We start from the raw sequence: 20,643 nt of genomic DNA, 5'->3' as shown, positions 1-20,643 counted from the left end.
TGTTCCATGTGTCTCTGCTTAAACCCGCAGCTCCGGGAACACGAGTACAGAGACCACCAGCAATTATTAAGGATGGGCAGACAGAATATGAAGTCAAGAAGATACTGGACTCAAGATGGAGACAGAAGCAGTTATGGTATCTCATACAGTGGGTAGGATATGGACCTGAGGATTGTTCATGGGAACCGGCCAGTGAGGTGCATGCACCTAGATTGGTTCGACAGTTTCATTTGCAGCAGGCAAAGAAAACAAAACTTGGGAGAGGCCTTGAGAGAGGAGGTACTGTCAGGAATCTGTGGAAAGGCCGAGGACGGCGCTTGGTGCTTGGCAGGAGGAGATAAACTACATTTCCCATTAGGCTTTAGGAAGAGTGTAGTTCTCCTCTATCGAGCGCGGCACCAGCTGCTCATTAGCAGCAACTGTTAAAACCCGCCGCCGCCCGTGCCTCGGTGCAGGTAATTACTGATTATCAGCATGGGCGGCAGCAGTGTAGGAGCAGGCATGTGGGAGCATATCCGACGCCGAAGGACTTATTGAGCTTCCCTTCTCCCCGGGCCTCGACGGTAACGCTGAAGAACACCAGAAAGTCTGTCGCGGGCTGTGGCGGTGAAGCGGTTCTTACTACCCGGTGTTGGGCATCGCTCTTCAGGGTCCGGATGTCCTCGTGAGGCATCCGGGCCATCAGTTAAGTGTTTTTGGACCTCGGTGCTTACATACTGGGGTTATAATATGTTGATGTTCATGTAGTGATTTATTATCCAATATGCAGTGAGTGTGTGAGGTAACACGCTCTAGGATACACGTCCCACTTGATACACGCCATGTGAGAGGAAACATGCTATAAGAACTCAGGACTGATAAAACAGTGCCCAATGGGCAGATTATCCTAATGTGTATGTAATTGGAATAGGTCTTTGGAGTCCACTTATCACAAGGGCCTGTTATGTGTTATGTTTGGTCCCAAGACTCTGTTTGTAGTTTCATTGTACCCAACGGGCCATGTGTCTTGTACCTTCATGAAAGGGACAACCCTTGTTTGTGCCATTTGTGTCCAAACCATGTTAAGTTCAAGGTCTGTGTTCTAGGTTATGTTTGTGATATGCAAAGTGAAGACTTGTAAAGCCACCATGGTTATAATTTAGCAGGTTTACTTCAGGAATAAGAGATTAGGCTAGGTGATTTAGAATTACGGTTTCAGGTACAGGAGGATTTGCTGTTGTATGTATTGGTTTGTTATGTTCCCCTCCTTTCCTTTGTCACTCCATCCCCTTTCCCTAACTCCATCTTCCCCCCATTGGCTGCCACGTGGCTCCCTGTGATATACGTTCAGGCGCCCGTGCCAACCACGGTGGGAGGGGTCAATCTATTTGGCTTCTGTGGTTCGGAGGAGGGGATCGAGATCCCTACTCCATATAAGTTTGACACAGGCCCTCTGAAAAAGGGGCTTTGAATGGCAAAGAAACTTTGGCACAGAAGGCCATGATGCTGAAGTTTTGAACTGCACCCTCATGCTAGAGAAACTAGGGATTGTGCTAAGCTCGAGTGGGCCACCTTGTCCCATGCTGAAAACGTGGGGAAGGGAAGCCAACAGCTTCAATATCCTAACATATAATTTCTTGAACACTGTTCTTTTGCATTACATTCTTTCCCACACTATTTGTATTTAGAAGTAAGGATTGGCAATAGGTTTATTAGTATAGACCCTGACAAGACACCACTAGGTCTGCATTATTATTGTTTGATGGTCGTACCTTGCTCGCATCTTTAGATTTAAGATTAGATAGGTGTTTTTCAAACCCGATTGAAGTTCAATAAACACCCTTGAACTGTGATCACACTTGTGTCTGTCTTACTGTTTGATATCATGCCTTCCTTACATTGCCTTCTGTGTCATCCCCTGGATCATCAACCAATGCAAATGTTGCAAAGGAAAAGTACAGTATATAATGTCTGCTAATAAAGTTGATGATGAAGATAGCTAGTTAGAAAGACAACCGCCCAGGGTGAATGAGGGAGAGGACGGAGTGTGTGTGCTTTTTGCAGCATGCCCACCAAATGCAGAAGACTATGATGCTTTTTGGGTAGCATGCTCCCTAAATGGACAGGACTGTTTAATAATTGGGGATACACTGGAAGGGTACGAGGAAGAAGGAGGGGACCTGGACAGGGTAACATGGTTATGGATGCCCAAGGAACACAGTAGGGAAATGATGGGGAAGGAAGCGTTGATTGAAAGATAGATCGAAGGGGGGAATGTAAAGAAGGTGCTAATTCAGCGCCAAACAGGGGGGGCGTACTTAACAATTGCAAGAATACGGGGGATGGACTGGGACACCCTCTAGGGGGAAGCAAGGGGGTCACATGGAGCTGAAGCCAGCCCCAAGGGATTAGGCATGGAGGGGAACAAGAGGGGACACTTTGCATATAACATACCATGGACGCAAGGGAAGTAGCTGCACAAATGCAAGAAATGTGAAAGCACATGTAAGCACTCTTCATATGGGCACCACTGGTGGGCTATACCTCATAGGCACACTTTAAACACATGGCCCATGGACTGTGACAGAGGGATGGGGGATGGTGAATTCAGGCTGATCGTCTCCAGCAGACCACAGTCTCTGGCAACAGCACCGGGTGATGTAATCAAGGCTGACAAGCCAGTCTCACTGCTATTCATGGGAGCTGGGGATAATCAACCTCACCCAGAGAGACACTCGCATGGCACTAAGGCGGTTTCAAATCACCCCTTAGCCAGCGGTTATGGGAAGAAGGATGTGGAATGGTGGGGCGCTCCAAGAAGAGCCAATCAGGCATTAAGTTCTGGTGTCCATGGAAAGTAACTAGCCCTGAGAGTGTCCACAACAGTGTTTGTGAAGGTTACTATCTTGCAGGTGCCGTGTGAATATCTCCCTTCCCACCAGTTCAGGGTGGTTCGTGTTGCGTCCTTTCTGGTACTGACCAATGCCAGATTAATAAAGATCCGGAGGTCAGCACAATTATGTTATTACTAATTGCAAAGTGTTTGCGGGGAGGAGCAGGAAGCAATGTGGAGCCACACAGGGAGGAGATGGGCTGAAAGAAGGGTAGATCTGTTTGTCCCAATCATGTCTGATGAGTGTATGTCTAGCTATAAGTGCATGACGTAGCTTAACCAGTAAGCTTCTTGAGAACTGAGAAGATACAAAGTTTCAAGTACAACTGTTTCTAATTGCTCAAACATTGTATTAGCGGTATAAAACTACTGTCCGCTGTGAGCCAGTTTCTCAGCTCTCATCAATCGGTTATTCTCCACTGTGCTGTTCTATTTGTGCTCGCCCAGCTGTAATAAACAGTATTACTTCTTGACCGATGTGCGCTAGTTTTTGGACTACAGGTGGTAAGTTATTTATTGCAGGCCCAATAGGACCCCTAATACAGTTCCAACAGGCTTAGCTGTGTATCTCATCCCTGTAAGTGGAGAGGGACAAAAGGGAATGTTAAGAGTACTACCTCTGCTGTTTGGTGATAAAGAAATAAAAATCGCCCTTTTGAATTTGTCACATAAACTAATATCAGTTAAAAAAGATGAGCTGGTTGGACATTTGGTACATGAAACCCCATGTAACTCTCTGTTCCAGTCTGAGATTAGGCAAGGAGATGGAGAGAATCCTGAAATACAATCTGAGATGAGGGGGAGGGGCAGCATTTTATTTTCCACCTGACTCACGGTGGATAACAGAGAACATATCTGAATCCAGTTACACATAGAATGATTCAAGCTTAATACAGGAAGAAAGCAAAACTCCAGAAATCTCCTTAATAACCGATATACCACTCCCTGAGAACACAGGATATTGTAATACCCCTGAAACCGTACTGTGGTTGTTCCAGTTGATGCTTTAGAGAGTAATTGAACATGTGAACAGTTAATAGAGCTCTCTTTAGTGAAGGCTATAGATAAGGAAAATCACAACATTCCTGCCTTTCCATTATCTGTGGAAAAACCTTGAACATTTAAAGACAGAGGATTGTGAATTCTCCCAGTCCAGCATTTTTCAGACCTCCTCATTCAGTGATATATCCACCCCATCTGAGGAAGTTATCTTATCAAAGTCAGCAAATTCCCTGACAGACGAGAATGAAGAGGAACTTGTTTTCTCATGGCAGAAGTTTGGGTTTCCTATTGATTGTCAACCGCCTAACCAAGAAGCATTTTGGGAAGATATACCATCTATCCTAACCTTATCTCCGCCCATGGATCAGAAACTATGTTTCTCTTGCAGGAAGCATGGTCATCAGGCAAGAGGTTGCCCCTTGAATAGAACTGATCTCCCCACCACCTCCTTATTAAAAGATCCCACTCAGGGTGGGCAAGATAATGAGACAAAGGTTAAACCATTTTGCTCTGTGTCCAACCTAGTGAAAGGCTAACAGAAAGCCCCCATAAACCTCTCTCAAAAGGGAAGAAAAATAAGAAAAGGGTAAGAAAGAAACCAGAAAAAGTATTTTGTACTGGAGAGAAAACCAGCTATAAAATCCCTGTGGTTTTTTAAACCAAGACTATTTGGGCCCAGGTAGATACTGAAAGTAAAACCTCAGCTATACAAGCCAGTTTTCTACCAGAAGGTTAGAAAATCTTGGGTCATCGAGAAGTGAACTGTGTACATGGACAAACTAAGAAGCATCCATTACTATTCTAAATGTGTACATTTTGGGAAAATGTTGTTCGATAAGGTTGACGGTGATAAAGGATCTTCCCATTGCTTTTGTTTTAGGTGCTGAAGTCCCACACTTTAAGTCTTTAACATCCCCCAATAGAATTAAAAAAGTGTGAAAACTATAGGTAAAACTGGGAAACAAATGTCCCTACCCTTGACTGCTAAAGTCGATGTAAGGGACATTTCCAATGATTATGGTCTAATTAATAACAAGACCATTAATAGGTTTAATAAAAGTGTAGAGGTGTCCACAAGGGAGGGGAAGGTGGAATCTGGACCTGGAGGTCAGGTCTTTAGCGGAAAGGTATGCGGAAAATCTTGCGGATCCCCCACTAATACCTTACCTAGAGTCCCCCCCCCCGGTGGCCAGGCGAGTGCAGATGCATCCTGATCCCAATCCTGACGGTGGTGTACTGCAGGAGGAACACCTGGGCAGAGACAACGCACAGGGAGCGGTAGGGATTACACAGGGTGACACACAGTACTTTTCATGGGTGAGGAATTTGTTTATTCCAACAGGAGCGGTGAACCCGTGACTTTCTCGGCCCCATCTGTTATGTTATGTTAAAGTATGTTTATACTGTGTGCTGTTACCTCCGGAGTAGTCACCTGGCACTCTGGCAGATCTGAAAAGGAAGAGAGTAGGGTAAGTTAGTTGGACTTTGCAGAAAAAGGCTCAGCAGAGCTGTGATGTGTTGTTTGCAGCTTCAGTTTGATGAGCATGGGTGTGATTTTTTTCAGTCGGTAGCTGTGTGCTGTTGTGCGAGGCTATGTGTGGTCTTTTCGTTGTTGCAATGTGGTGAAGTGTGTGTGGTTTGTTGTACAGTATAGGTATGGTTGTGTTGTGCTCTAGAATTTGAGAGGTGTGAGCAGAGGGATGAGATTGTTAGTAGGGTTTGGTTACTGGTGGCCCTCCATCGTGCCTCCTACTCTACGGCCACCTGTGATACCCTGCTAGTGTTGTGTATTGTGGGTGCGCTATTGGGGACGGCAGGGTCTTCCTCCTTTATTCTATGTATGGTTGAGGGTTTTCTGCAGGGCTAACTAGAGTCAGTGCCCCCCTCTCTCCACCCAGAGTCTTGAGTGGTATATTTTTGCATCCGTTTTGCCCTTTGGCATATGTTGGTGCGCACCTGCCCTCTCTTTGCTCAGACCCTTTGGGGTGTGTCTGGGTGGGGGATCTGTGGGGCCTTTTTCCTGTGCTCTCAATCTACCTGGTACCCGTGTTCCTCTGCCTGTGGTTCAACTCTGGGCACTCCCATCTTCCTCTTTAGACTCTGTTTGGGCCCTCTTTGGGGACCCGGGTCTCCCTCCCACTCGGAAAGTCTCTCCAGGTCCCTGTACTTGTCGTGGTACACTTTAATCCTCATTCATGTGAGGTGTGTGTTCATTCTGAGGGGTGTGAGTGTTGCTCATACGTTTTCGTCCGGTTCTGAGTTGAACAGCCAGGTGTTTAGGTGTGTGAGAATGGTAGAAGGCCTAATTTACCCTATACTACAGTGGTATTTCCACGCCTGAATGAAACTAAGGAATGTCTGAATCAAAGAGTTCAACTTAAAAGTCTGCCAGTGTCCAAAATCTATGCACAACTAAAACTAAACAACTAAACTAAAACTAAACAATGTGTAGGGATGTCAATAATCAAATAAATGGTGATCAACACAAAGTTGTGAGCTGCTTCCAGCTCTCAGCTTCTTCTTTAGCTCCCCTTCCCCAAGTTCAAGAAAGTTCCACGAAAGTCTCGGAATTGCCTCTCTCCCACTCAAGATAACAAAATCCTCGGGTTTCCCTTCCACAAGTTCCAAATAGCACAGTTCAAAGAAAAGATGATCTTGAGGCTTCTTCTTGAGACAACAGGTATACCTCCTTTCATCCCAGGGCTCTCTTCCGCAAGACTTCAGCTCAGCCAAGTATACCTCTTTCAGTCTTTTAAACAATGGAGTTATCACAGTTCAGGGCTCAGTGGTCTAGGCACAGATGTCATATCGCACGGTCCACCCATCACAGGTCACGCATCCAGGATCCCTCTCTTTGTTGGCCTCTTGGCTTTGGTGGACAATATTTACCCTTCTCTGGCCTCTCCTTGGTGTCATGAGCCTACCTGCCTGCCACCCAGCACCGCTACATGTGCGCAATCAGAGACTCTGTTTATGGTATAATTGAATTGCGCAGTTAAAACCTACAAGCTGCCTCTACAATCATGTACTTGTTTTACCTCTGCAGTTTTGGACAAATCTAATTTCATGTTTAATTCCGTGTTTTGGGTTAAACTAGCAGATGCATTCTGGTACTTGTATGCTGGTACAGAGCAGCAAAGAAGAAAAAACATTTGTAATAAAAAAAAAAAATTGTAATATAAACACATAACAGTTTCAACAGTGTAATGGAAAACATCCCAATCCAAAATGGAGGGCAGGTCATGCCCTGGGGCAATCAATGCACTGAGAGCCAACCACATAAAGGTCCATTCCCCTATCACCAAGTCCTCTTTCTTTGCTGCTGATGCCGCAGCTAGGTCACACCTCCTAGTTGTTTCCTTAGAGACTGTTAACTGGGTTTAGAGGGTTACTTTGTTGCCTATATATATGGAATTGCATTGTCTATTACTACTGTGACGTGTTCGCCTTGCTCGGCGTGCGCTTTCCTCAGCGTTTGCTTTGCTCGGCGTTCGCTTTAGAACGTGGTGTTTCCTTTTATAACTGTGTTATATTTGTTGCATTGTTATTACGTTCGAGTTGGAACGTATGTTGCTTCCATTGTTCTAGTATATACGGCGGTGAACGCCGTTTTTTCTCTCCTCAGTGGTGCCTCCTCCAGCTACTGACACGCGTCGCCTGCCTCGGTTAACTTCAGGCGGCGACGCGCGTAGCTGAGTTTTTTCCTCTCAGAGGCGTTCTGAGGCACGCAACCCCGTTCGGGCCGACGTGCCCCTTTTTTATTGATCCCATTATAGTTGTGACGTGGCGGTCCATTAAGGAAGCTTCGCTTCAGGCCTCCGTGCGTCAAGGCTGTTTTTTCTCTAGTTTCTCTGCTTATTTTGTTTTCCTTTACCCTAACAGTACGCTACTCGCGTACAATGACCACCTAAACTACAGGCAAGACCTGTTATTACGTCAAGGTTGCCACCAGTGTGGGTCACCCTGCTAGGCTCGGCTGATTTTTTGGTTCAAGTGTGTCAGCTGAAAGCTCTGTCATTGACACTTTAATTTGAATTTTGAGTGTGTTTCTGCATTTATTAATATTCACCTATATATGTTTGGGGTAGTGCTGTCATGGATAAGAGTATGGTCCCCTCTTCCGTGGATGCCAGCACTCAAGTGCGGCCTTCCAAGAAAAGTGATAGGTTGGGGGAGAGTGTAGGAGACCAGTCCCTTCATGCTCAGCTGTCAGTGGCACAGGCAATTCAGTCATCATTGGACACTGCCTTGTCTGGCCTTAATGACACCCTTGCTTCGGGTTTTGACAGGCTGATTAATCGCATTGCGGATTTTCACCCTTCCCAGGAAGCGGGGCCCTCTGTCAAAGCTCAGCCCCCTAAAAAATGCACGGGTAAGACTAAACACATTCAAGGACAACTCAGTCCTTCCCCTGTCCCTTCACCTGTTTCTTCCCCTAGGAGAGGTCAAAAGCGTAGATGGGAGGAGTCCCAACAACCCCTCTCTTCGACCCCTTGACCTGCCCCCTCTCAGCTTCCCACTGCTGCACCGCCTATGTCTATTTCCACCTCCGATAGCTCAGAAGATTCATATTCGCCTCCTAAAAGGCACAAGAGGAAAGCGGCCCCAGTCCCTCCACAAAAAGGTCCAGTCCTGGATGTAAATGGAGTACAGTTTTTGATCCTGCCCTCATCCTACACCCTAAGTCTGCCGAGTGGCATCCTTCAGAGGAAGTTTCCTCGTTTCTGAAGTTTTGGATAAGGCGTCCCCTGCCTAAGGGGGACAGGAGTAAATTACAGTCAGAATGCCCTAGACCGGTGCTTCCTGACAAGGTGGCTTGTACACCTGAGATTAATCAGTCCATGGCTGTTTTTCTCTCTCAAAAGGGGAAAGACCCCAAAAAAGGGGTGGATAAGGCTTGGTGTACCTGCCAAGATAAGCTGTTGGATGTCTTGGGTCTAGTGACGCAAATCCTTGAACTAGCTGAAGAGGCGCTTCCTCTAATACCCCGGTTGACGTTCACGTCTTGAGGGGGTGGATCCAAAGAACTTTTTGCCTGCTCAGCAATGCGAATGCCTCTATCTCCAAGGAGAGGCATAAATCCTTACTTATGAGGTTGGATCCTAAACTGGCGGAAATGTCAGAGAGGGAAGAGGTCCTTCGGGCCAGGGCAATTTCTTTGGAGATCGGTTTTTGAAAGATCTCTCCACTTATGTTCATACATTTATGGCTCTTTATAAGGCACAAGCTAACATTAAGAAAGTGTTTGCACCTAAGGTTTTCCCCAAGGCCGAGCGAGGTAGAGCCGCTCTTCCGGCCGTTTCTCCCAGGGCTCTTCCCATCCCCGCCAATACGCGTCTATAGGCGCGCACAATTCCTCTTCTGCTCGGGGAGCGAATACCCCATTTTTCCCTCAGCAAAATTCCAATTGGAGAGGACGTGGCAGCAGAGGTGCCGGGAGGTCAAGAGGAACATCGGGTACTTTCTCATGTGTTAAAAGTTTTTTTCCGACAGAGGTCTAGGGGGCAGACTGGCCAGGTTCCTCCCGCAGTGGAAGACCCTCACCTCGGATCCTTGGATGTTGCAGACAGTTCAGGGTTATCACATAGAGTTTTAGTCCCCAACTTGCCAGTTCTCCTATCCCCTTCCATTGGTGTTCAACGAGGTCAAGCAGTCTCTGATAGATATGGAGGTCAAGGACCTCATTTCCAAGGGAGCGGTAGTCCCAGCCTCCTACACAAACTCTCAATTTCTGAGTACCATTTTCCTAGTTCCAAAACCAGATCAGGGGTTTCGCCCAGTCATAAACCTGAAGGCCCCCAACTCTTTCGTAGTATACCACCATTTCAGGATGGAGGGGCTCCATCTACTCAGGGACACCCTTCTTCCGGCAGCCTGGATGGTCAAGTTGGACCTCAAGGATGCATACCTAGTGGTTCCTGTGTTCCCTCCTCACCAAGAGTTTCTTCAATTTCAGTGGGGGAGTCGGGTTTGGCAGTTTGCCTCCCTTCCATTTGGCCTGTCATCAGCCCCATGGTGCTTCACCAAGTTAATGAAGCCAGTGATGGCTCTCTTCAGGTCCAAGGGGATTCAGATTATCATATATCTCGACGACATGCCCCTGTTAGCCCAGAGCTCTCAGACTCTGTGTGCTCATCTGGGGTTTACAGTGACCCTTCTTCAGAGTTTAGGTTTTGTTTTAAATATCAAAAGTCCATATTGAAGCCCACGCAATGTATCCAGTTTCTGGGCTTCAATATAGATTCAAAGCTTTGCATCCTCCTTCTTCCGGACAGCAGGCTTTCAAAGATCAGGAAGGAGATTCGCTACATCCTCAGGAAAGGGAGGATCTCGCTCAGGCAATTGGCCAGAGTTGTGGGGATGTTGTCAGCATCTATACAAGCTATCTTTCCGGCCCCCCTACACTACAGGGCATTACAGCGTCTGAAGGCAAAACATCTGCGCAGATGTCTGTCTTACTTTCAGGTAGTGGTGGTGTCCCCAGAAGCCAGGTTGGAGCTCCTTTGGTGTTTCAGGCACATGGATGCCTGGAATGGAAGAGCAATTTTTGGTCCCTCTCCAGATTTTGTTCTAGAGTCTGATGCCAGCAGAGCGGGCTCAGGAGCCAGGTTGGGTCAGGTTTCCACAGGAGGGAAATGGTCTGAGTTAGACTAAAGAGCTGCACATCAACTGTCTGGAGTTGTTGGCAGGGTCCTTTGCAGTCCGAAGCCTTCTCAAGGATCAGGGGACTTGTTGTGTCCTCCTCCGCATGCACAATGTCTCGGCGGTGAGATACGTCAATCATTTGGGAGGTCCAAGGTCCTAGCGGATCTGGCAAATGAGTTTTGGCATTTCTGCCTGGACCGGAATATTGTGTTAAAGGCGGAGTACCTTCCTGGGATCAGCAACGAGGTTGCGGACTGGAAATCCAGGCATCTGCAGGACAGAAGCGACTGAATGTTAGACACAGGTCTCTTTGCCAAGATAGAATCTCTGTGGGGTCCGCTTGCAGTGAATCTGTTTGCCTCGAGGCTAAACTGTCAGGTTCCCAAGTTCTACAGTTGGAGGCCAGATCCTGGCGCTCTAGCTACCGATGCGTTCCTCCAAGATTGGTCGGGTCAGTTGATGTATGCCTTCCCTCCTTCTGCTATGATACCCAGGTTGCTGGTTCAAGTTTGCAGGCAGGCAGCCACAGTGTTGCTAATTACCCCCTTTTGGCCTTCTCAAGTTTGGTTCCCGGCTCTTCTGGAGTTGGCAGTGGATATTCCTTGTCTTCTTCCCCTCTGTCCCCAGTTGCTGATAGGTCTGGGGGGTTTCCCTCACGAGCTGGTCCTTGGGGGCATCTCTCCCTTATGGCTTGGAAGATTTCAGCTCTTCCTGGTGCTTCCGAGGACTTCTGCAAGATTCTGTGTCAGTCATCAGGGACTCCTGGGCCCCCTCTACTAAGTCGGGATACTCTTCAGCATGGAACCGCTGGGCTAGCTGGTGTGTGGTTAGGTACCTCGATCACGTTTCTGCCCCTCCTGTAGAGGTGATTAATTTTCTGGTAGAATTGTTTAAGGAAGATAAAGCATATAGGACTATTAATGGTTCCAGGTCTGTTATTTCAGCGGGGCACCTTTTGCTTAAAGGAGAACCTGTGGGTAGGCATTTTTTGGTGCATAGAGCCCTTGAATCCATTCGTATTAAGGTTCCACCCAAACCGAAGCATTTGGTTCTTTGGGATGTTAATATGGTACTAGATCTCTTCCGAGCCTGGCCGCCTAATGAAAGTCTGTCCTTGCAGCAGTTATTTTCCAAACTGGCGATGTTGTTCTGTCTGGTGTCTATTAAGAGATTATCTAATATCAGAGCGTTGGATGTGGACAATAAGACGTTTACCCCTCAAGGGGTTACCTTCTTTATTTCACGAAGAACTAAATGTATGACTTCCTCAATATCCTAGCCAGCCTTTCCAGAAGATAGTAAATTATGTGTTATCAGATGTTTCAAATGTTTTGAGTTGAGAATGGAAAGTCTTAGGCCTCCGAATACCTCTCAGCTGCTGATTTCCTACAGGAAGCCCCGTAAGCCAGTATCTCCTTCCACTTTAGCCAGGTGGATTAGGTAGGTTATGCGGGAGGCGGGGGTTGACACTTCCTCCTTTGGTCCCCATTCGGTTTGGGGCGCTATGGCCTCTAAAGCCGCTTTTCTCTGCGGACGTCTGGAGCAAATTCTTAAAGCAGCTGATTGGTCAAGGGAGTCAACTTTCAAAATGTTTTATCATAAACGTATTGCTCATGTTGCTGTTGATGTGATGCAAGGGCTTTGAACTTGCATAATAGGAGCCTCCTGTCTTGCCATAAAATACCTAATCCCCCACACTAGCGTGAGAAGGGGGTTTAGATTCTATTAAAGACAAGGAGGTGAATATTATCCCTCCCGCCCACCTTTACTGGTTTTTGATTATCTTTCAGCTTTCGGGTGAGAGGTCCTGGTCAAAAGGAGATCTGTTCCAATTCAGATTGCGGGAAAGTTCACGTTCCGCCTGTTTTCAGTTGGACCATGACTCTTCATGCTACACAGATGGATTGTGCAGTGGGCGTTCGAGGAAGAACAGCGACCGAAAGAGGAGTTGGTGATAGAGGAATGGACCTTTATGGGGTTGGCTCTCAGCCCATTGGTTGCCCCCCGGGGCATGACCTGTCCTCCATTTTGGATTGGGATGTTTTCCATTACACTGTTGGAACTGTTATGAGTTTATATTACACTTTTTTTTATTACAAAAGTTTTTTCTTCTTTGCTGCTGTAGTGTCAGAGTAAAGATTGTTATGCATAATGTTTGCCTCCTTGTCTTTAATAGAATCTAAACCCCCTTCTCACGCTAGTTTGGTGCATTAGGTATTGCAATCCACTGCTGCAGGCTACTGAAGCCTGAACTCGGCTTAGTTGTACACAGCTGCCTCAGGTTGCAATCAGCTCCACCCTGTTGGGCTGTTGGCTGGGAGGGCATTGAGAAGCACACTTTGAACAGAAGCAGTTGTTCAGTCAACTGCTTCCACTGGGTGTTCGTTCTTGTGTGCGCCTGTGATCAGTTTCTGAACCTTTCCTGAACAGCCTGATTTTTGGCTTTTGAATCCTGTTTGTTACTAGTATGGACATTCAGTGCTTCACTGATATCTTTTCTGCCTTTCTGTAAAGACCGTTTTGTGTAAGCATTTCTGCTTCACAGTCTTGTCCTGTTTCTGCCCAGTTTTTCTCTTGTTTGTTCCCAGCCTGCAATATTACCAGACTGCAGTCCATAGTTTTAATGCCTGTTCTTAGTTATATGTTATGTTACTTGGCATTTATATAGCGCTCTATATATAATTGGTATGACCTCAAAGTGCTGCTAGGTTGAACGCCCTCGGGAACCGTAGTTCTGGTCAGTAAAGAGAGATAGTGTCGTAGGGTGCGTGCGTGCACCAGGTATGTGTACAGCTGATGTAATTGCCGAATGGTAGCTGCACCTAGCGTTAGGTATGGTGCTGAATATATCAGTAGGATGTGTGCAGTCTGGTGGTTGGCCATCCAGACATGAGTTCTGGCCGCGTTAGGCCTGAAGGACGCATATATGAGCAACTAGGTTGGAATGTGCTCGGCTAGCTACATTTTATTAGGGTGATGAGGTGTTCATGGAGTCGTATTCATATGTGAACAGCTAGTCCGAATTAGTCAGGGGTATAGCTGTGTTCTAGTTGAATGATGGTGTATTGTAGAGAATAAGCGTAGTGACGTGATTTGATGGTTATCTTTAAAGCGCATGAACCAGGCACATGAACAGGATGGCAGGGAAAAGGGCGACAGACGGACAAAGAGACATGGGGCTGGGCGTTACAGTGACAGGAGGGGAGATACGGATATATGGCAACAGTTTTGGAAGCAGGGATGCAGGGTACACAATCGTATCTGTTCCTTCCATCCATTTCATCCAATTCTTCGATTTTATCCGTTCTGTCTGTCCTATCCATACTGTCTATCCAACTATCCATCCATCGCATCCATACTTCTCTTCCATCCATCCAGGCATCTCTTCCATCCGTCCATCTATTCCACTCATTGCTTTCCATCCATCCATTGCTTGCCATCGATCCATCCAACCATTGCTTCCCATCCATCCATCGCTTCCCATCCATCCATTGCTTTCCATCCATTGCTTCCCATCCATCCATCCATCCATCCATCCATCCATCCATCCATTCCCTTCTTCCCATCCATCCGTTCCCTCTATCCATCCGTTCCTCACCATCCATCCGTTCCCCACCATCTATCAGTTCCCCACCATCCCTCCATTTCCCATCATCCCTCTGTTCCCCACAATCCATCCGTTCCCCACCATCTGTCCGTTTCTTTCAATCATCCATCCATTCCTTTTCATCCCTCCATTCCCATCCATCCATCCATTCTCTTTCATCCATCAGTCCATTCATTCCCTTCAGTCCATCCTTACATTCCCTTCCATCCATCCACCCATCCATTCATATCCTTTTATTAATCTATCCCCTTCTGTCTGTTCTTCCATTACCTTCCATCCATCCATTTCTTTCAATCATACATCCATTCCTTTCCATCTCTCCATTCCCATCCATCCATTCATCCATTCTCTTCCATCCATTCACTTCAGTTCGTTCAGTCATTCACTTCGATAGATCCATATCCTTCCATCCATCCAGACCCTTCCATCCATCCGTTCATTTAATCCATTCATATATTCCAGTCTAACCATGCCTTTCCATCATCCATTCATCCATTCCCTTCTATCCATCCCCTTATATCCATCCCCTTAGAGCACTGAGTTTCCTGAATCCCTCGTATTTGCTGTGTTGGCAGCAACCTATCGTGCCTGAGTTCTTTGCCTTGTGTATTCTGATATTCCAGTCTCTGCTTTGTACTTTGTTTTTCTATCCTGTCCTGTACTTGGTTACTTCTTTCAACACTGCTTTCCCCTGTATTACATCTTGGCCCACTGTTGTGCCTCGCTCTGTAACCGTTTAAAGTGTGACCCTTGGGTTGGTCTCCGTTCAGATCAGATATGGGAAAGACTTCTGTTGCCTTCGCCTAGTCCGTTGGAGTCTTACCTGCCTCAGTATATAGTCTCCAGTTTTACCCTTGCACTGAGTACAACAGTCTCTTTGGCACGCTTAACTCATGACGCTGCTGTATCACAGTTGTTAAGAGTAATCTGCTGGTACCGATCCCAAGTGCTTTCCCTAATCCATGGAGACTCCTTATCATATTCCAGTATACACTTTATTTTGATCAATCCATGTTGCCCAGTGTATTTTCTTGTCCTTGCCTTCTCTCTGTCTCTTTACTTACAGCCAGTTTCTGCCCCTGCGGTTCCAGTAGATACCTCTTTCAACTCAGATCAGCTTGGTATGTACCCTGTTTCTGTTATATGCTAGAATCGCCTCAGAAATCTCACCTAATCTACAGTGTATGCTGTGAGAAATAGCTTTTGCCCTGGGCTTTCTGGCCAGACTCCTGACAGATTCACTGAACCCCACAAATGTGATTCTTAGGCCAATGCTTAGTATAGCTAGATCCAAGATGCCTCTGAAGAAAAATAAAAAACCTCTGTTTAGCCTTACAGCCTCCAATCAAATGACCCGCAAAACCCCTTGAGGCTGTCTTTTGAAAGACAATGAATATCTCCCTGCTGCGTATGGTTCGCAGAGTTTCTATGACCATAGTATGATACCAATGCATTCAATATGTAATCTGCAGCCCCAATTGATGACTGCATATGAACCTCAAGCGATTGAATGATTTCTTGTGCCTGTTATAAGTGCAGCCAGAGCAAAAACAATCTCTTGGTAATTTTGTTATTTCACAGTCTGGGACTTTTGTGAACTCAGTATCAGAAAGCGACTATTTAAACAAATCAGCAACTCCTATAAAACCGGGTTACATTGCTAGCGCCCAGTTACATGAGTCTGTAACATGTAATGAAGACACCCTCCGTAGAGAGAATGGGTATCTCCCTGCCTCATATTATTTTACAGTTTTCTGCTAAACCCTGTAAGGTGGGATGGGACTCAGTGTCTTCTGCTAATCCTGACTTGATGTCCGTAGAACAGTTACAGGAAGAAAATAGGTATTTGAGTCAGTCATTGGAATGCCCCTCCAAGACAAGGGCCAGTTGGGAGGCAACAATATATCTCCCTGTGAATAATATTTTTGCTATGTACTGTCCCAGTGAACATATAAAGGACTGCCCTGTCACTGTTCAATGTGTTGGGGCTGACATCATGAACCAAGAATCCAAGACGCTTTACGTTGGTGCTATACATAATCCTGATAGACAAGCCTGTAGCCGCAACAATGCTAACAATGCCTCTAGACTGTGTTCTGTCTCACAGATATACTCTGACACTCCAGAGGCTTATGCTAAGACGACATCGGATCCGTGGCCTTATCCCAATAAAGATTATGTTCTAGAAAGACCAGCTAAGTCCCTCCAGGATGTCTTTGATTGGTGAAGTATCCAGAAACAGCTATTTGCTCTAAAGAGGCAATCCATGGATTTAAATTATGACTATGTCATCGAGTATTGACTAAACGTAAGACATTTAATCTTCAGATAACCCATGTCATCCTGCACCAGACATTCTCCAAATTTTGGAAAGCTACGTCCCCTGCACACTTTCCATAAGGCAGTAAGCCTAAAATATATAATGGCAGGTCTGTCTGGTTTAGGAAAGACTTTTTTAAAAACACATTCAGTGTTTCGACTTTAAAGTGACAGTGTTCTGTAATCCAATACATTCAAAAAATGACATACAATAATTCAGTTAGTTAAGGGGAAAAGATGTCTTCTCCTTTTTATTGTTTTCAGATTGGCCCAACGCGTTTCGAGATTCATATTCTCTTCATCAGGGGCATATATTTTCAAAACTTCTTTCACATTGATCTACAAGAAATTAATCAGACATTTATTCATGTTTTGAAGGTCAGAAAAGAATTAAATAACAAAGTTAAATCACTTTTTTATAACCAAAAATCAAAAAGAATTTATATAGAAGGGCATCCTATTGCAAGTTCCTCTATGAACCCGACTTTGCTAGGGTACAATTGTTAAAAAAAGGGTAACTTAATGCATGTTGTACATTGGTTACTTGTTAATATGTCACACTGCATGATGTATGACCAAGAACGAAAACTTAAGAGATTTCAACACATTAAAAACTTTTGATTTGATGGATATAATGTCTTGAGACACAACAATGCCTAAATTTGACATAGCGAAAAGGAGGGGAGAAAAGGAACTCACCCTTCTTCCAGTTCGATAGTGGAATGGGATTCAAAGTGAGGGCAGCGGTTTCTGGTGGTGGTGTGGGTAGGTAGCTCCGTTTTCCTATGGGAGAATAAGAGCATAAGTACCTGTAACGTGTGTAGGCTAAGAGGTAGCCCAATAGTGTAAAGGGAAACTTACTTGCAAAGAAATAACAGAAGATACAACAGTCCACGGCAGGGATGCGGTCAGGAAGCACTGCTCTCTGACCGCATCCGCCAATAGACTCCACAAGATGCACCCCTTCACCCCCATTCTTGTGTCCCACTACCATTGTCCCCCCACACTACTTCCGGGACTTCTTCCTGTCCAGAGGCGGCATTTCAGTGTGCCTTGCACTCCTACGTGTGTGGCGCACTGGGCTGGTGGGGACAGATGAAGCTGGTGTGGAGGTAGTAGGTGATTCTCTGGCAGGTTCCACACCTCCTGCAAGCCGTGGCCACTGCATATGAAGCAGCATTGAGGTCAGCACCTGTGTCACCGCCCCCAGGCAGTCCCTCATTAGCCGAGCCGATGCATTGACAGCGGCTGTGTTTGCTTCGATGGCCGCTGTGGTCCCTGCAATTGCTTTGGCAATACCCCACCTGGTTTCCTCCCCGTCCGCTATGTACTGGCGGAGTAGGTTTAACATGGCCTCCTGTTGGGCCTCCACCATCGACAATCTGGAGGGAGCTGGAGTGGTGGGTTGTGCAGTCACGTGGATGGCATTTTCGGGACTGGACTCCTCAGAGGTGGGTAGGTCACAGTCACGGGGGCAGGGATCAACTTCACTGCAGGTTTTGGGGCGAGGGGGTGGGCACGGGGCTCGGGGTAGCCCTGCATGTCACCTCAGTGTCTCCCTCAGGCTCCACACTGGCATCAAGTTCTTCCCCAGTGGAGGCGGGTGCTTCCAGGGACTCCCCTTGGACAGGTGTGGGTGTGGCCTGCTTGTCTCCAGCGCAGGTGGTGGTGGTGGTTGCCCTCTTCCCCCCGATTGGTGGCCATGATATTGCGTACCCTCAACCGGAGGTCATCCCACCGCTTCCTGCAGACCCTCACACTGCGCGGGGTGGGACCTACGGCTGATACCTTGCAGGCTACCTTCTGCCAGATTTGCCTTTTTTGTTGCTGCACCTCCCACTTCTTGTCGTGGGATTGTATTGTGTCTGCATGTGTAGCTAGAGTGTCCGCTAATATGGTGAGCTCTGCGTCGGAGTAACGCTGTTTACGCAGCCGGGGGTGGTCTTCCTGGTAGCCTTTGACATCCTCTATGGATTTCCACTGTGCTCTCCGAGTATCTACTGGTGGTTATGGAGGATGGGAATGTATTGTGTTTTTAAAGATGGCTGCCGACCCATTTCCCGTTCCTGTGCGATGATGTAATTTTTTGGTCTGTTTTTTTGCGAACATCGTATTACCATGCCGGTATTACCATGCCGGTATTTAGGGGTTGGTATGAGGTGGTACCACTATGGGCGGGTCCCGCAATGCCGGTGTAGGGGAGTTGGAGGCCCTTTAGTGGCATGGCGGTATTGCCACTACCGAAATGGGGGGACGCGCGTGCTCGGGCACTCGTAATCACCCGCTATTAGCGGGTTCATACGAACACGGACCCGCTCATCCCGGCATGCCGGTAATGAACCCGGTTTTACCGGGCAACTCGTAATGAGGCCCTGTGACTCACTTTGATACAGGTCACAGCTGCAGGAAAAGCAAACTGTAACTTCCTTTGGTGTCCCCATGCAAGGGATCACAAGAGGAAGTTACAGTCCTCAGCCACGACCCGGTTTATTTATTTATGCAATGTTTGTCAGTTAAATGGACCTGGATTATTTATGTATTTATGCAATGTTTGTCGGATACCTGTATCCAACAAACATTGCATAAATAAATAAACATACAGGTATCCGACAAACATTGCAAGAATAAATAAATACCCCTGTTAACATTGAAACTATTGCACACAATGCAGTCACCCAACTGCTTTCAGAGGGGAGCTGCAGGAGCTCTGCCGGGAGTGGTTCAAGTAAAAGAAATGGTGAACAGAAAAGAATGAGGTTGCAGGACAATCCCTCGGTTTAAACCAGGATTTCCCCACAGATTATGTTCTCTTTCACCATTAGCTAGAGTAATTGCTCTTCTTAATGATTCTTTCACAGTCTATTAAACTACTCCTCTTGCATGAGCTCAGATCACAGTGCATACTAACATTGCTATTCGTAGTTTAGGTTCCCAGATGGCTGGTACGGTTTGCTCACGTGTACATGTGCCGATCATCCTGTGTATACATGTACTGAGCAGGGTCGGACTGGGCCATAAAATTGTCTGAGGCACCAATGAGAAAGTGGTCCATAGTTGTAAATGGAAATTCATTCCTTTTCTGACCTTGTTTGAATAGTACCCAAGGTTTTTTTTTAATAAAATGGGATGCAAATGGTGTATTTTAAAGAATATTTACTCAGCAACACTGGTCAAAAGTATTATCCACATAGTGAAGTAACTCATCACCAGTATTGTGGAAGCGGTTTAAAGTGGAATTGATATATAGTTTTCAAAAGAAGCAGCATGAAAGAAATTGCTGTGTTTTAAACTATTATTTTGGACATTTACTTTGATCGGAGGTCACCTGCCAGCTTGGCCGCCCCTAAACCCTCAGGCACTGCTCCCCCAAACTCCACCCCCACCCCGGCCCTTGTGGGATCCCCCACCACATTTTTCCATTTCCACCACTGCCTATTGCCCATCTTTAACATCTATATATTATTTGCTTGAAGCACTATTATTTGGGGCATTCTCCAGCCTAGTGCATAGAACTATGTGGCTATCAACGAAGCTTCCTCCAATCTTAATGGGTTAATCCTGAAGCTGATAAGTTTGCGCCTTTTTACTGCATTGAATATGCATTTTTACAACAAGTTCCCAACCCCCGCAGCCCTCAGCATCGCTGGTGGGATCCCACAGTTACAAATGTCCATTTCCAGCAGTGATTATAACAATATGGAAAAACAAATATGTTGCACATTACATGCAAATGTTATACAGCACACTGTGAAGTCCCTCGTGGACCGCCTTATGCTCTGGGCATGCAACCGCTCTTCATTCACACAAGAATGGGCGGACCAGGGAGCTGGGGTGCAACACGTCTTTATTCTTACACATGAATACTGGAACTGCCTTTCCTTCCTCTCCTTACTCCTTCCCTTACTGCTGCCCCGTGGCCCCTCCCACATGACAAGAGACTGTGACGACACCACACCCCCCCAGTACTAAACATGAAGTCCTATGATCAGTTAATTTCCTCTATGAGCCTGTGAGGTTTCTTCCAGACTCTCTGAGGCCGTAACTCTGTCTTTTTGGGTAGACTTGGAGACATCCCGAATGGCATCTCATTGTCTGTATCTTCTCGGTCCCCTTCATGTGGCGTGTCCCAAATGTGGCTGGCATTTGGTGAAAAGGTTTCTGCCACAGGTATGATGCCCAGCATCCGCCTAAATTGGGA

At 46.4% G+C, this 20,643-nt stretch overlaps 1 long non-coding RNA gene across 1 annotated transcript in view; it reads left to right on the top strand.

Annotated features, from left to right (window-relative positions):
- Positions 1-12,643, top strand: part of LOC138467827 (uncharacterized) — a 217,354-nt gene extending 204,711 nt beyond the window's left edge. Inside the window, exon 9 of the long non-coding RNA XR_011268153.1 lies at positions 12,310-12,643. This is a non-coding gene — a long non-coding RNA (uncharacterized lncRNA). The remainder of the gene's footprint in view (positions 1-12,309) is intronic.
- Positions 12,644-20,643: the final 8,000 nt, after the last annotated feature.

The sequence above is a fragment of the Ambystoma mexicanum genome, chromosome 4q, assembly GCF_040938575.1.
Source record: "Ambystoma mexicanum isolate Mex_15411 chromosome 4q, UKY_AmexF1_1, whole genome shotgun sequence".
NCBI classification, from domain to species: Eukaryota; Metazoa; Chordata; class Amphibia; order Caudata; family Ambystomatidae; genus Ambystoma; species Ambystoma mexicanum.
This window is presented reverse-complemented; position numbering and strand designations above follow the sequence as displayed.